We start from the raw sequence: 14,610 nt of genomic DNA on the forward strand, positions 1-14,610 counted from the left end.
ACTAAATAAATTTAGTGGAAGGGGTTCAAGGCTTTCCTATTTTTAGTTAGCTAGTAAAGTAACGTCGAAAAAGCAGTTAAGTTTACCATTGGAAATTTTATTCTACTCACAAAACATTGTTTATAAATTGCACTATTGATAAAAGGAAATGTTTTAATACAGGATGATAAAAACCAACTGCGCCGGCCGCGGTGGTCTAGCAGTTCTAGGCACTCAGTCCGGATCCGCGCGACTGTTACGGTCGCAGGTTCGAATCCTGCCTCGGGCTTGGATGTGTGTGATATCCTTAGGCTAGTTAGGTTTAGTTAGTTCTAAGTTCTAGCCGATTGATGACCTCAGAAGTTAGGTCGCATAGTGCTCAGAGCCATTTGAACCATTTGAACCAAAAACCAACTGCGTTCAACAAAAATGTGAACGAATATTCCCTGAATAGGTTTCCAAGTTCTACAATGAATCGAAGGATGACCTACGCCATATCACATCTATTATCTAGGTTTAAATTAAGTTTCACAAAAGAGAAAACTATCAAAATGCTCTACAGTGACCCTCAATTATTTTTAATTACTTATCTAACTTGTCGTAAATTACAGTGGCTGATGTGGCTTCTCAATAATTATATAACAGAAAAATCATTGCGTTTAAGATTTTAACTTACATAGCAAATGTGAATACCATGAGCTTCAATTGACGATCAGCCCTAGTATTGCGTAAAAAGGGGATGTAACAGATGAGACTTCTGCAGATCTGAGTAAAGCCTTATGCGCTCAAAAATGCGGTATCGCGTGCATTCATTACCTTGTCGGTGTTCGTCAGGGGGCGGCGGGCGGCGCAGCTCCATGCATCTCGCCGTCTCCGAAGCAACTCTTTTCCCACTTCTCCTTACTACAATTTACCGAAATTGGTTTATAAAAAACTATCTGGCTGTGTATCTATCTGACCAATCAGGGTCTCAATGTTGACCTTAAGCTCCGCCTACAAAAATTCTGTCCATCCAATGAGAAACGTTATACTTTTCGTGGTGGGGCAATGTTTTTAAAGTTTGCAACGTAACAGAGACGCGAAAAAGTCTCACGCTAAAACTTGCAGCTGGTGTGGCCCTTTTAGTGTTATTGTAAGATCTATACTGTTCTTCTGGAGGCCTCTGGCTTCCAACATGGGCTGGGGGGTGGTCCTGTCGGTTATCTGGCGACGTGGGTGTCCGTCCCTTATCGTAAGACCTTCTAGTTTAACACAGTTCTGCTCTCGGCTTCTGTTCTCGTTTCTCGCCTCGGAACTGCGTCTGTCTCACGGTGGGAAGGTACGACATGCATTTAGGCATTCTTGTGTTAGTCTGTGGTATTCCATTTGCACACTCGTTACTCACGTTACTTTGGTGAATTCAATGTCACGATTTATTTGGAGCTATGTGACATACTACTGGATTTGCTTATCATGTCAGGGTTTCCATGGAAGGTGTTGGATTTACCTGAGACCTTACATATCACCACCCTTCGAACTTAATTTTTGCACTGAAGTTAGGCAATGATTGAATCGTTGTCTAAGCCAGTAAAAAATTATTCCTTTATCTAAATTTTGTTGCCTACTGTTCAGCCGCATTATTCTGGTTCTACGCTAGTTTGGATTACTAATTTATATTTTCATATTCTTCCACATTATTCTCAAAAATATGTGTATATTGACAAAAGAAGAATATTTTTATATCATTATTATTATTATTATCATTAATTTTTAATTGTTTTCTTTCTTTATTTAAGTTTGAAGTTTGTTTTTTAAGAAGTTTGTTATCGAAAGTGAGGATTCTTTCAAATCGATTTTCTTAGAAATAATTTTTTTATAAATGTAGTAGTTAAGTAAAATCTATTCCTAACACATTTTCTAAATATCATGTACAAGTAAAATGTTTTTGTTTCTAGACACTCATTTCAACATTGTTACACTAACAAATCAGAATTATTTCCAAAAATTGGTTTGACAAAGAAATTTACATACACAAGTATTGAGATATTATCCGAACAAATGGTACAAATGTTAAAAAGAGGGGAAAACATCCAACAAGATGATTTTTTATTCTTTGTTTTTATAAGGAGAAAATAAGTAAAATATAGTTATTCTTTTATTTTTATGAGGAGAAAATAAGTGGCATATTGTTTTAGTGTTTATTATGCCTTACTTTTGTTCTTTATATACTGTCCATTTCAGAACTAATGACTTATGATTATCGATAGTCTATTTTTTACTTAAGTCCATAGTCAATGACTTATTTTGTATTATTAGCTGTCTGGTGTGCTTAACTTATTTTGTTTTTCACAAGTTTCTTTTGCACAATTCCTACATCACATAATTTGGTTTCACACATTCACACAATCCTATGAATGTTTAAGCATTAGGTTGGCGAATGTTTTTGCATGAAGGTGATGGACTTGAGCGAGATGGATGTGGGCAAGTATTTGATGTACAGCTTCGTTCGTCGTTCCTTGTTGGCTTTGCAAGTGTGTGTTGCTGTTGTGGAGGCCCCATAATGGATTTCGGCTGTGAGTGCAGAATCTAGTGGTTTACTGGCTTTGTATGCGTGAAAGTCATCTTTATGTGTCGCTAAAAGCGGTCGTTTTTCGTTGAATACTTCGCAGACGACTAGTTTACAATACGATGGGCATTTGGGAAGGTATGTCGTCTATTCTTCACCCATCTTCTTTCTTGGTCTCAATCTTCGAATCTTCAACTTCTGTTCTTCCTGCTTTTTCTCTGCTTCTTACTTGATTCTTGGTTCTTCTCTGGGCAGGATATGGAAATATTTATTGATAACTAGTCGCTTTGAAGTTCTCCTCTTAGTAACAGTTTGATAAATTGTTTGGGCGTGTCATTTTTACTTAGTGGAAGATTTCTTCAGTTTCGTGCATCAGCGTGCTGTTTAATAGCAGTAGTGTGACTTTTACACATAATTTTTTGCCAGTGGTCTTCTCGTCGGGCCGTTATTTGCTAGCTCCACTGAGTCGGTGCGTCCCAAGACCCTCTTGACCTTCCGTGTTCTGTCACAGCAGGGTTCTGCTTAGCGGGCAGATTTACTGCCCCCTTCAGCTACAAGGGCCTTCTGTAGGTCTCGCTGTCCTTTCCCTTCTCTCGACACTTCTGCCTTGTAGGAATCATGTCTTGCTAATTACGTCCTTTTCTTTCTTGATACTTCTCGCGTTGCAACTTGTGTGTCGTTGCATCTGGTCTTTGCTGGAGATTTTACAATGGTTCTTACAAAAAGTTTTACTTATATTCATCTAACATATGTCTAGTACCTACATTGTTTTACGCCTTTTTAAAAAGCTTTACAAATTTCGATGCCCTTCCCATGTTACAAATCTAAGATATTTTGACTCTTAACTTCTACAGGAATCCTAAAATTCGTTTTTTATTTTTCTTGTACTATCGTGGTGTATAGCATTCTAGCATTTCATGCTGTTAGACCATCTACGCTTTATCCCTTCACCTTAATCTATGGTATGATTGGTGTTATTTTTGTTTTTGTTTTTATTGAAACTACATTCTTTTTCCCAAGTTCCTCTTTCTTCATTCTTCTTTCTCCTGACGATCTTATCTGCAACGTAATCTTGAAATATTATGCTGATTATTTACCAGTAATATAATTAATCTTCAAACTTGTACTGAAAGTGTTTGAAACTGCCAGTCTTAGGTAAACATAGCTCTGCTTTATTTCGTAAAATACCCTCTAATTCTCTTTTACTGTGTTCCGAAATACCTTGAACTTCTTGCAATTTTTCGTCGATTCCTTTATGGACTTCTAACATGAGTTGAGGCGATTCCCCCTTTTGTGAATAACATTTTAATTCTTCATCCTCTTTATCTCGTGTCCTTCTTAATTGTTTGTTTATAACTGGTATTTCTTCTAATTTTAGCTTCTGCTCAAAGAGAAGTGTGACATTTCCGAATGTTACGCTACCTTTCCCCATATCTATTATCGCTCGTCTCCCATTTAATAAATCTGCACCTACAATCAAATGCACAGTTAGTTTAGGTATAATCACGAAGTTGGCTTCGATCTTTTGACCTTGACACAAAAGAGTTAACCTTGTTTGTCTTGTAACTTCCCCAGCATTGTTTCTAATAGGACCTCTTACTTTAATCTTACATGTTTTCAGAACTGGCAATTCCTCATTGGCATTACACTGCACGAATAAATTTTCTGAGATCGCAGTCAGTTACAATATTCACTGGGATATGCTTTACCATGGCCTTCACAATTGTTTGAATTTGAATGGGTTGGTTTTGTTCTTCTTCTTCTTGCATCAACCAATCCTCCACTGAATCATACATGAGTCTTTTCAGAAATTTCCCTTGTGAATTCGAACTTTCTGTAGGATAAGCTTCGACTGCTACTTCTCTCTCTTTTATTTCATCTTCTCTATTCCTTCCTTCATTTACGCTTTCTTCAACATCCTCTACTTTTTCCTCATCCTCGTCTATCTTCTCCTTCTTCGTAGCTACTTCCATATAATCGCATCTAAATGCTCTAATTATCGCTTCATAACTTCCTTCATTATATACGTTGGGTTGTGTGCCCACTAGTAACTTATTTTCAACTTCTGTCGGCTGCGCATTATCCTCATTGAATTCGCTTTCCCTGGTTTCCTTCTCAAATAGCTCTGCAATACTCATTACTTCGTCCTTTCCTCCTACATTCGTTGTGCATGCCTCTGCTAATTCGTCCTCCTCGTCAGTATTCTCTAAATTAATTTCGTTCCAACACGATAATGTTATTTTCCTTCGTTTTCGTCTGGTCCCTGCGGATTTGTTTCTTCCTTCTTCTCTTCTCGTGATAAGGTATTTACTTCTCTGTTCAAGGTACTGAAATTGTCCTGGATCGGTGCGTAATTCTCTTTGGCATGGGCGCTAAGCTGTCAATTCTAACGTTTTTCGGGGTTTGGTGGTCTTATCTCCACCTCTTCTATCTGTATTCTCTTTTCTTGCTCCGCTTGTTGATATTGGTTTCTGTGTTGATCATTTGGCGCCCCAATACCCGTTCCGGTTGTCGTTATTCCCTCTGTAATAGATGTTGCCGTTCCTGGGTGAATTATAGTTATTGCCATTTTCTGTTCTAAATCCATAACCGGTTCTTTGTTGAAATCTATTGTCGTTTCTTGGTGCGAAGTTATCATATGGTTCGTAATTATTGTTTCTTCGTACTGTCTCTTGTGGATTCCACTGCTTTTTGGATTCGTTTTCACGTGCGCTTCGTCTTTTTCTTGCGTCATCTTCCGAAAATATGAACTGTAGTTCCCTTAGAATACCTTTAAAAGCTTCGACGTCATTGCCTGCGCGGTCTGCTAATGATTGCTAGTATTTCAATGGTAACTTCATCGCGCATAATTTAATCAACTCTCCGTCACTGTATGGTACATCTTAGCATTGATTTTTCTTTGCCATTAATTCGAAAAATTTCACGGTACTCTTCTCTCCTGAATTTTCAAAATATGGGTTCTGTAATAATTCGTACTTCACTCTGTTCTGTGCTTCGCTGGACCAATATCGTGAGAGAAACTTCTCTCTGAAATCTTCGTACGATCGGCATGTCGCTGCAACATTTTGCATGGTTTCTGCGACTGTTCCTGACATGTGTGCGCATATGAAGTCTAATTTGTGTGCTAGCGTCCAGTGTTCTGGTAATCCTACTCAGAATTGACCATAAAAGTTCGTGAATGTAATGAGTTTCCTTCTCGAAAGTGTTGAAATTTTCTGACTGTGAGGAAATGATCGTTGTCGTACTTCGTCATAGTTCCATATGAAATTCACGAAACTTCGCCACTTTTGTTTCTGATGATTTCTCCCGTCGTTCTTTCCGGTTGTGATGGATCCATTGGATATTGTCCACTGTAACTTTCGCGTACCCTTGCGTAGTATCGTTGGAGTGGTACGCAATAATTTTCTTCCATCGGTTGTGAACGTGTAGCTGAATGCATTGCACTGTAGTTTCGTGACCTGGCTTTCCATTGTCAGGTATTGGTTGGGTATCTTGTCTGGCTAACCTTGCTGCTTCATTGCACGATCCAAACTGTCTTGAAACATACATTTGTGGTCCCGCTTGTGTTTGTGATGCCGTTTGTTCATCAAGAATTTCGAAACGTGTTTGTTGCTGTGCAGGCTGTCTGATTTCATGTATGTTACTTTCCGCCTGTGATTGGAATCGAAAATGCATGATATCTTCGTTAATTGCTTGTTTTTCCGGTGCTGTTACATATACGGATGTGGTTGCAGACCCAGTGCTCGTTGGATCCTGTTCACTACGCTCTTCAATGGTTTGCAACAACTCTGTTCGCATTTTTTGAAATTGTCGCTTCGTTTGCGCTTCTATTTTGACTATGCGCAGCTTTTGTGATACGTTTGTGTAACACACTGTTTTCAACAATTTCCCGCGCTGTACCTGCTGCTTGTCTAGTAATTACGTTTATCTGTTTCTCTAGTTTCTTGACTTCTCCCTGGGTGTTGTTAGGTAATGTTTTGATCTCGTCCTGAGTGTCATTACGCAATGTTTGTACATCCGCTTGTACCTTGTCAATGTCTGTTCTCAATTGATTGTGACCTGTTACTAAGTTTCCTATCACTTCTCGAGATTCTTTTGCCTCGTCTTCAATATGACTTAGGTGTAACTGATTTTTGTTGTTTTGTTCTTTAATCTCACGCATTTGTCTCGTGGTTTCTGCAATTTGTTTCGTCGTTTCTGCATTCTGAATTTTAATTTGGTTCGCAATTTCTTTATTTTATCTTGTCATGGTTTCCGTCATTAATTATAATAATTCTGCCAGATTGGTGGGTCCTATTGCGTTTTCTACCGACGTCCTATGCTCTGTGTTTTCGCCCAAGTGTTGGTTTGTAACCGATTGCATTGAACTGTGCGGTGACACGTTTCTGCTCGAATTCCTTGTACTCTGTGGTGAGGGAGCTCTGATTACTTGTACTATGGGTTCTACGTATTCAAGACCCAAGTTAGAATCCTCATCGGCTGTCTCTCTACTTTCCTGCTCCTCTGTCGTATGCTGACCTAAGTTTTCTGTGCCTTGGCGTACATTATTCTCGTTATGGTGCGTTATCTGTACTATGTCTCGCGATACTGCATCGTTTGTTGTACTGTCCTCTATTCTCTGTCCATCTTCATGCTGGGTCTCTACCTCAATTCTGTCAAGGTCTCGCTCTGCGATTGCTAATCTTTCCGAATCCCTTATTTTATGTTTTAAAAGCAATTCACGCGCCCTACTTCGCGTCAACATGCACTCATACGATCTCACGCGTTTCATAAGCTTTTCGCACACACGACTTGACAATCCATTCACTTACTTGTTGGGACAGAACCAACTTATCAATGATGTATCTGCCACCTGTGCGCTTGTATTGGAGAGAAAACTTAATTCTAACAATATTAAAATTCATAACTTAATTAAGCTATTGTCTCTGCTAGAACGTCTTACTTTCTTTTGAATACTTTCTTACTATCAGTCGCTGCAGCTACTGTTTTCAATTATTTATGCCTTTAAAAAAAAAATTATTACGAAAATTTTTCAACGGGATATTTTTCTGACCTAGTTAGGCATGTGGTCGCCCTTCAATCATGGTATTTTACCATCCTGGCAGGGTCGCCATTCTCTAACATTCTGCGTGGTTTCTGTTTCTTCTAAGTTGTGTCTCCCTACCACCTTCGCGCAACGACGCTCTGAGCGTGTTTTTTAGAGAATTGACTAGTTTGAACCTGGGACCTGTTGCTGGTAAGGAGACGCCAGACCACACATGACATGTAGAGTTCAGAAGAGTTCAGTGAGACTAGCGATGATATAACCAAATACTTAATTATTTCAGCATCAGCTCCACTGCACTCCCTGAAAAAGAATCTTAATACTAAAAAAGTTTAGTGAAAGGGGTTCAAGGCTTTCCAATTTTTAGTTAGCCGGTAAAATAACGTCGAAAAAGCAGTTAAGTTTACCATTGGAAATTTTATTTTACATGACATTTAGGCATTCTTGTGTTAGTCTGTGGTATTCCATTTGCTCACTCGTTACTCGCATTACTTTGGTCAATTTTATGTCACTATTTATTTGGAGCTATGTGACATACTACTGTATTTGCTTATCATGTCAGGGTTTTCATGGAAAGTGATGGATTTGCCTGTCGCCTTACAAGGGTACACCATCTTCTGGAAGGGAAAGGATGCAGGAGAACCACGCATCCATTGTGCAGGATTTGCCATAAACGAAAATAGTGAAAGATCTTCTACTTACACCTGTCTCAGTTAATGAAAGACTGATGACTCTTAGAGTACCCATTGGTTCAGACAGATTCATCTTCTTCGTCTCTGTATATGCTCCTACTTTAGACAGTGATGAAGACTCAAAGAATCAGTTCTACCACCAACTGAACAGTACTCTCTCTAAAATACCCATTCAAGATAAATTAATTTTACTTGCTGATATCAATGCCAGAGTGGGAAGGGACAACCGTTTTTGGAGAGACGTCATGGGTAAACAAGGGGTGGGAAACTGCAATGCAAATGAGTTGTTACTTCTTGGTCTATGTGCTGAGCACGAGCTTTTCATCTCCAATACCCAATTCCATTTGCGTAACCGCTATAAGACCACATGGATGCACCCACGCTCAAAACATTGGCATCTTATACACTACGTTATTACGCGACAGCGTGACAAGAAAGACATTCTCATCACAAAAGCAGCACTAAACATTGATGAGTGCTGGACTGACCATAGACTATTATTCAGCCGTTTGAGAGTACCAAAGTATCGCAAGCCACGATCCCACTTTTCAAACCCACCATGCAGAAAATTCAACATAAGCAACCTGAACAACAAAAACGTTCGCTCACACTTCGAAGACATACTGTCTGATCAACTTAACAAAGCTCCAGCAACCACAGATGACGTCGAACAAGAATGTACCACATCAAAGAACATCATCAAAGAAACTGCTGAGAATGTTGTTGGTTTTAGTGCACGGAAAAGAAGTGACTGATTTGATGACAACCATGGAGAAATCCAAGCCATCATCAATGCAAAGCGGGATGCTTACCTATCCCTTGCTCAAGATCCGTCCTGCGCAGAAAAGAAAGCACACTTTCAAGAACTCAAGCAGAAATGTCAAAGTGAAAGACGAGTAATCAAGAACAAATGGTGGCAACAGAAAGCCACAGAACTCCAAAATCTTTCCGATGCAAGGAACCTGCGTGTATTCTACGCTAGTATTAAAGAGCTTTATGGAACTATCCGCTCCTCATCAGGATCACTGAAAGCTGCTGACAACTCCACCATTCTTACTGAAAGTCAGGACATCTTAAATCTTTGGAAAGAGCACTTCAGCTCACTGTTAAACCGCCCTTCTACTGCCGCTGGAGATTTTCTCAAAAATGTCCCACAGCACCCTCCAAAACCCTGGATGGCTGATCCTTCAACTTTTCAAGAATTTTGCAAGGCACGCAAGAGTGTGAAACCTGGGAAGGCTCCTGGACCTGACAGCATCCCGATGGAGCTTATTGAGGGTGACGGCTTGCCTCTAAAAACTAGACTCCTCTCACTCATTCTATTAACGTGGGAAACCCGCAAGGTACCAGCTGACTTGAAGAACTCCACAGTTGTCACCATCTTCAAGTAGGGCGACAGAAGCGTCTGTGGTAACTACCGGGGAATATCTCTACTCTCTGTCACTGGCGAAATTTTTGCAAGATCATTTTAAATCGCCTCCAGACACGTTCAGAGACTATCTACCTGAGTCTCAATACGGGTTTCGACCTTCAAGAGGGACTATTGACATGATTTTCTGTGCATGACAACTACAGGAGAAGTGCAGAGAACAGCAAAAGCCTTTACTACTTGTTTTCTACGACCTAGAAAAGGCCTTTTATACAGTTCCCAGAGAAGCCATGTGGATGGTCTTAAATGCTTCGGCTGCCCTGAACATTTTGTTGACCTGATTGAAACTCTCCACGATGATATGAGTGGACAGTTCCTCCTTCCAGAATGAAACAACTGGTGAATTCCCAATAACAAGTGGGCTTAAACAAGGATGCGTTCTTGCACCAACATTATTTGCATTGTGTCTGGCACCTGTGCTTCACGAGACAACCGTAAACAATGCAGGAATAGAACTAAAGTACAGGTTTGATGGAGGATTATTCAACCAATCCCGACTCCATTCAAAAATATTCACCAGTACCACTCGTGTGACAGAGCTGCAGTATGCTGATGACAATGCTTCTCCAGCTCATTCACCTGCAGAGTTGCAGCTGTCAGTTAATTCCTTCAGCAGGGCGTACGAACGATTTGGTCTCTCCATCCATATTCCAAAGACAAAGGTGATGGCGCAACGAACTCCTGGCTCCTCCGTTCCTAACTTCAGCATATCCATTTACGATACACCTTTGGAACAAGTGGACCATTTCCTCTACCTGGGAAGCATACTGTCATCTAACTGCTCATCTGGAAAAGATGTGGACAATAGATTACGTGCTGGCCATGCAGCATTTGGACGTCTTACAAAGCGTGTCTTCCTGAATAAAGACCTAACGCTGTACACCAAACTGATGGTGTACAAAGCTGTAGTCATTTGCACCCTGCTATATGTTTGCGAAACCTGGACGTTATATCGCTGTGATCTGAAGAAACTAGAACGCTTCAACCAACAGAAGCTAAGATATATAATGAACCTGAAATGGGATGACTTCATATCCAACATGGCTGTTCTTGAGAAAGCAAGAATGTATAACCTGGAAGCTCTTATCATTGGGCATCAACTCAGATGGGTCGAATATGTCCAGCGGATGAAAAATGGCAGACTTCCACGCCAAATGCTGTACAGCGAAGTGAGCACAGGGAAAAGGCCACGAGGGGCCCCTCTCAAACGTTATAATGATCAGTACAAGAAAAATCTGAAAAACTTGAACATCGATCCGAGTAACTGGTCCACAGTAGCAGAAGACCGAAGTCGCTGGCGCTCAGTTACCTCAAATGCTCTTCAAAACTTTGAGCTGGAACGTCGAAGAATGGAGAATGACAAACGCCGGAGACGTAAACTCCTCCAGGCTCAGCCACGTCCTCCACCTTCCATCAACTGTAATGTCTGTGGGCGCCTGTTCCACACTAGGATTGGATTGCTAAGCCATCAACGACACTTACACGCCTGAACCGTGTCAAAGGAAATCTCAGGAGAGAAATGAAAACTCGGATAGGAGTATTAGCCGACGACGAGGTAATAGAAGCAAACCCATTAAAGGTCAAGCTCTATTGAAGTTTAGAATCAATGAAGACGAGTATGAGCAGAGAGTATTAATTGTTGGGATCCCTTAATGTCGGATTAGTTCTTGGTATCGATCGGTTGACTGAAATGAGGTGCAGTATTGAACTTGAAAAGGGTTGTCTGCGGACGAGAACAAATAATGTCGAAAAGAAGATAATGTTTAAAGGATTTATTAATGAAGAAAATAAGGGCACTGCGTGCGTGAAGATGAAGATAATGCGTTTCCGAGGAGAAGAGGAACTGGCGACATGATGATTCTGAGGAAGATCTTGCTCTGCGAGAGAAGAATAATGAAGAAGATGCTCTGACTGGTATTCGAATCAAGATTCAGACGTCAGTTAACTTGACGGAAGCAAAAAGAGAGGAATTAATGGAAGTGGAGAGACGTGAAGTCGACTTGTTTTCAAAATTACCTGGATTAATTAAAGGATGTGTTTGCAAAATTAAAGTCAACGAACATGAACCATTTCGCAGCAAATCGTATGCAATACCATTAGCGAAGAGAGAAGCAGTGAACAAGGAAATCAAAAGGATGTTGGAGATAAAAAATTCAATCATTATTACAAAGGACCATTCAAGATTAGAAAGCTGGTTCACCCGAATTCAGTGGAGGTAGAAGTGATTAAATCTGGCAAATATCATAGCCTACAACATGTTGAGCAAATTAAGTTGTATAAGTGTCCTGAACTATCACAAGGAAGTGTCAATTAGTGATCCGTGTTTAGTTATAAATATGCTACGTTACTGATGGACAAACCTTTGGACATTAATCGGTAGCTATTGTGACATGTTGAAGACTGTAGTCGATAGCTGCAGTGAGTGCATTTTATTCTCTGTGTTTGATATCGAGTGACTTTCTCTTATGTCCTGTGACTGGCGTAGCAGTGCACAACGGAGCGACGCTTGTAGCGTGTGGTTTGGTTTTGAGGAGGCAGGCAACTGTGCACAGCTAAGCGCGCTGCGCTTTAGTCTCTTGTTACCTCACGCTTTCGTAATGTTACTTTATTGTTTTCATGCCTGCCTACCAATGACCTTCGATGCCCGGCGCGCTACGGTTTGGGGGAGGAGGAGGTGGCTGACGTCACGAACAGCTGACTGGCATCCGGCACTTGTCAACGTAACGGGAACGTGCCGCCGACGAACCGTACGGCGGAATGCGGTGATTCTTCGTGGACGTAACAACAGCTCCTAGATCTTCCCTTGCATCAAACGTCGTAACTGCGTATGACGACCAGCTTAACACATGGGACAGTGATAAAAGCAGAGTTACAAGTGCTGTGTTACGTATAGTGTTTGTGAGTCCTCAGAGGCTACGATGCCACTCCCCCTAGTGAAATCGTGTGAAGTTCTGCTCCGCTTATAGGTAGGGCCCCAAAGCAGAGTACCCAATATTTCCTCATGGTGTGAAAAGTGCTCAAGCCAACAAAATGTCTTTTGTTTGTAAATGATTCACTCAATGTAACTTGGTTGTAAATGGAAAATATTTCTTTAAGGGTATGTACTGGTTTTTATGAGTAGTCTGTGTGCTGTGTGCCAATTTACAAATTTCAATAGTTAATTGATAAAATGTTTTATACCTGTAACTGCAGTTTTGACAGATGCATAGTGTCAATGCTTTTGTGTGTATAGGTTTTACATTTGTATTAGGTTATTTAAAATTAGGCTCATTTATTGAGATTCCATTCCTTAGTGTCAATTATGTTCTTTACTGTGATTCATGTGTGTAACTAAGAGTAACCTTTACTAATATGCTTGGTATCTCCAACAAAAGGGAAGCTGTGTCAGTCACACTACCTTATCTTTTTTACATTTTTCTTGCTGATTAACAGGCAGTTAGTAAGTTATGTGTAAAGTTCTTGCTGTCATTAAATAATTTTCAGATTGCTATATTCATTGATCATGTTTTATGTGCGTGAAGATAAGATTAATTAACATTAGCTATATTTTGAAAGTCATATCTTCTCAGGGTCAGATACTTATTGCAACTATTTAGACACGAAATACTAATTAGTGTAATTTTCAAATTTTGATTTTTTATTGTACAACTTTCGCTAGGACTTCAGAGCCCCTCAAAAGATAACCTTGCTATAGTTTTGTTTTGGTGGGAATTTGAGGGTACTGGTGTGTAGTATCTGTAAGTGGTTGTTTTTTGGGGGGCGACAATGCCCAGTGGCGCAGAGAGTCGCAAGCAGAGGCAGTTGTTGAGAGGCTGTAGAAGGTGTAGTCTGCGTGAACCAAAGGCGGTTGCGTAACGAAGGATTTATCTCTATGTTTAATAGTAGTGGCACCCAGTTAGAGTAATAGTGTGTTTATGTTCGTGCAGCGTGATAAAGGAAATAAATTAATTGTTACCAGTTCTTAATGCGTTTCCATCAGTTAGTACCACGCCATTGCATTTAACACTGAACGAAGTCTCGATATACACAGTCAACTATAACAAGAGGATTTTAACATAATAATCATTAATTAACCCAAATAATCTCCAAGACGCAGGGAGCTTATATCTTTAACTGAACTGCCTCCTGGTCTGTTCCTTATCGCAATATCTATAATCTCAGAGAACTTCAGGCGAATCTCCTCATTCCTTAGTACATCCGGATCCCACTTCCTTGCGAAATGATTTTTCCTGACCAATCTCTTAAACATCAGCCTACTCTTCGTCACCATTAATTGTGAACAGAGTCTGTATCTGCTCCTGGGTACGCTTAAAGTCAAATACCTGATTTTACAACCTCTGCCTAACCATGAAATGAAATAAAATGGAATGATCGTGTGGCATTGTTGGCTGAAAGGCCCCTTCCAGGGGAGTTCGGCCGCCGGCTATAATACGTTTTTCCTTCTGTGCCGCAGTGGGCGGCTTGCGCGTCGGTGATGATGAGAGGATGATGAGGGCAACACAACACCCACGGTCGGAGGAAATCCCCAACCTGGCCGATAATCGAACCAAGGCCCGATGCATGGTAGGCAACCACCGTAACAACACAACTAAGCAGGCGGACGTATCTACCCATGATGTAATATAATTGAAATCTTCTTGTATTTCCCCGCCTTTTTCAAGTATAACACCTCCTCTTGTGATTCTTAAATAGAGTATTCGCTATTACTAGCTGAAATTTATTGCAAAACTAAAGTAGTCCCTCTCCTCTCAAATTCCTAGTACAAAGTCCATATCCTCCCATAACACTTTCTTCTACTCTTTTCCCTACAATTGCATTCCAGTCCCACATTACTATTAGATTTTCATCTTCCTTTACGTACTGCATTACCCGCTCAATATCCTCATATACCTTCTCATCTCTTCATATTCTGTTTATGCCG

The sequence above is a fragment of the Schistocerca cancellata genome, chromosome 7, assembly GCF_023864275.1.
Source record: "Schistocerca cancellata isolate TAMUIC-IGC-003103 chromosome 7, iqSchCanc2.1, whole genome shotgun sequence".
NCBI classification, from domain to species: domain Eukaryota; kingdom Metazoa; phylum Arthropoda; class Insecta; order Orthoptera; family Acrididae; genus Schistocerca; species Schistocerca cancellata.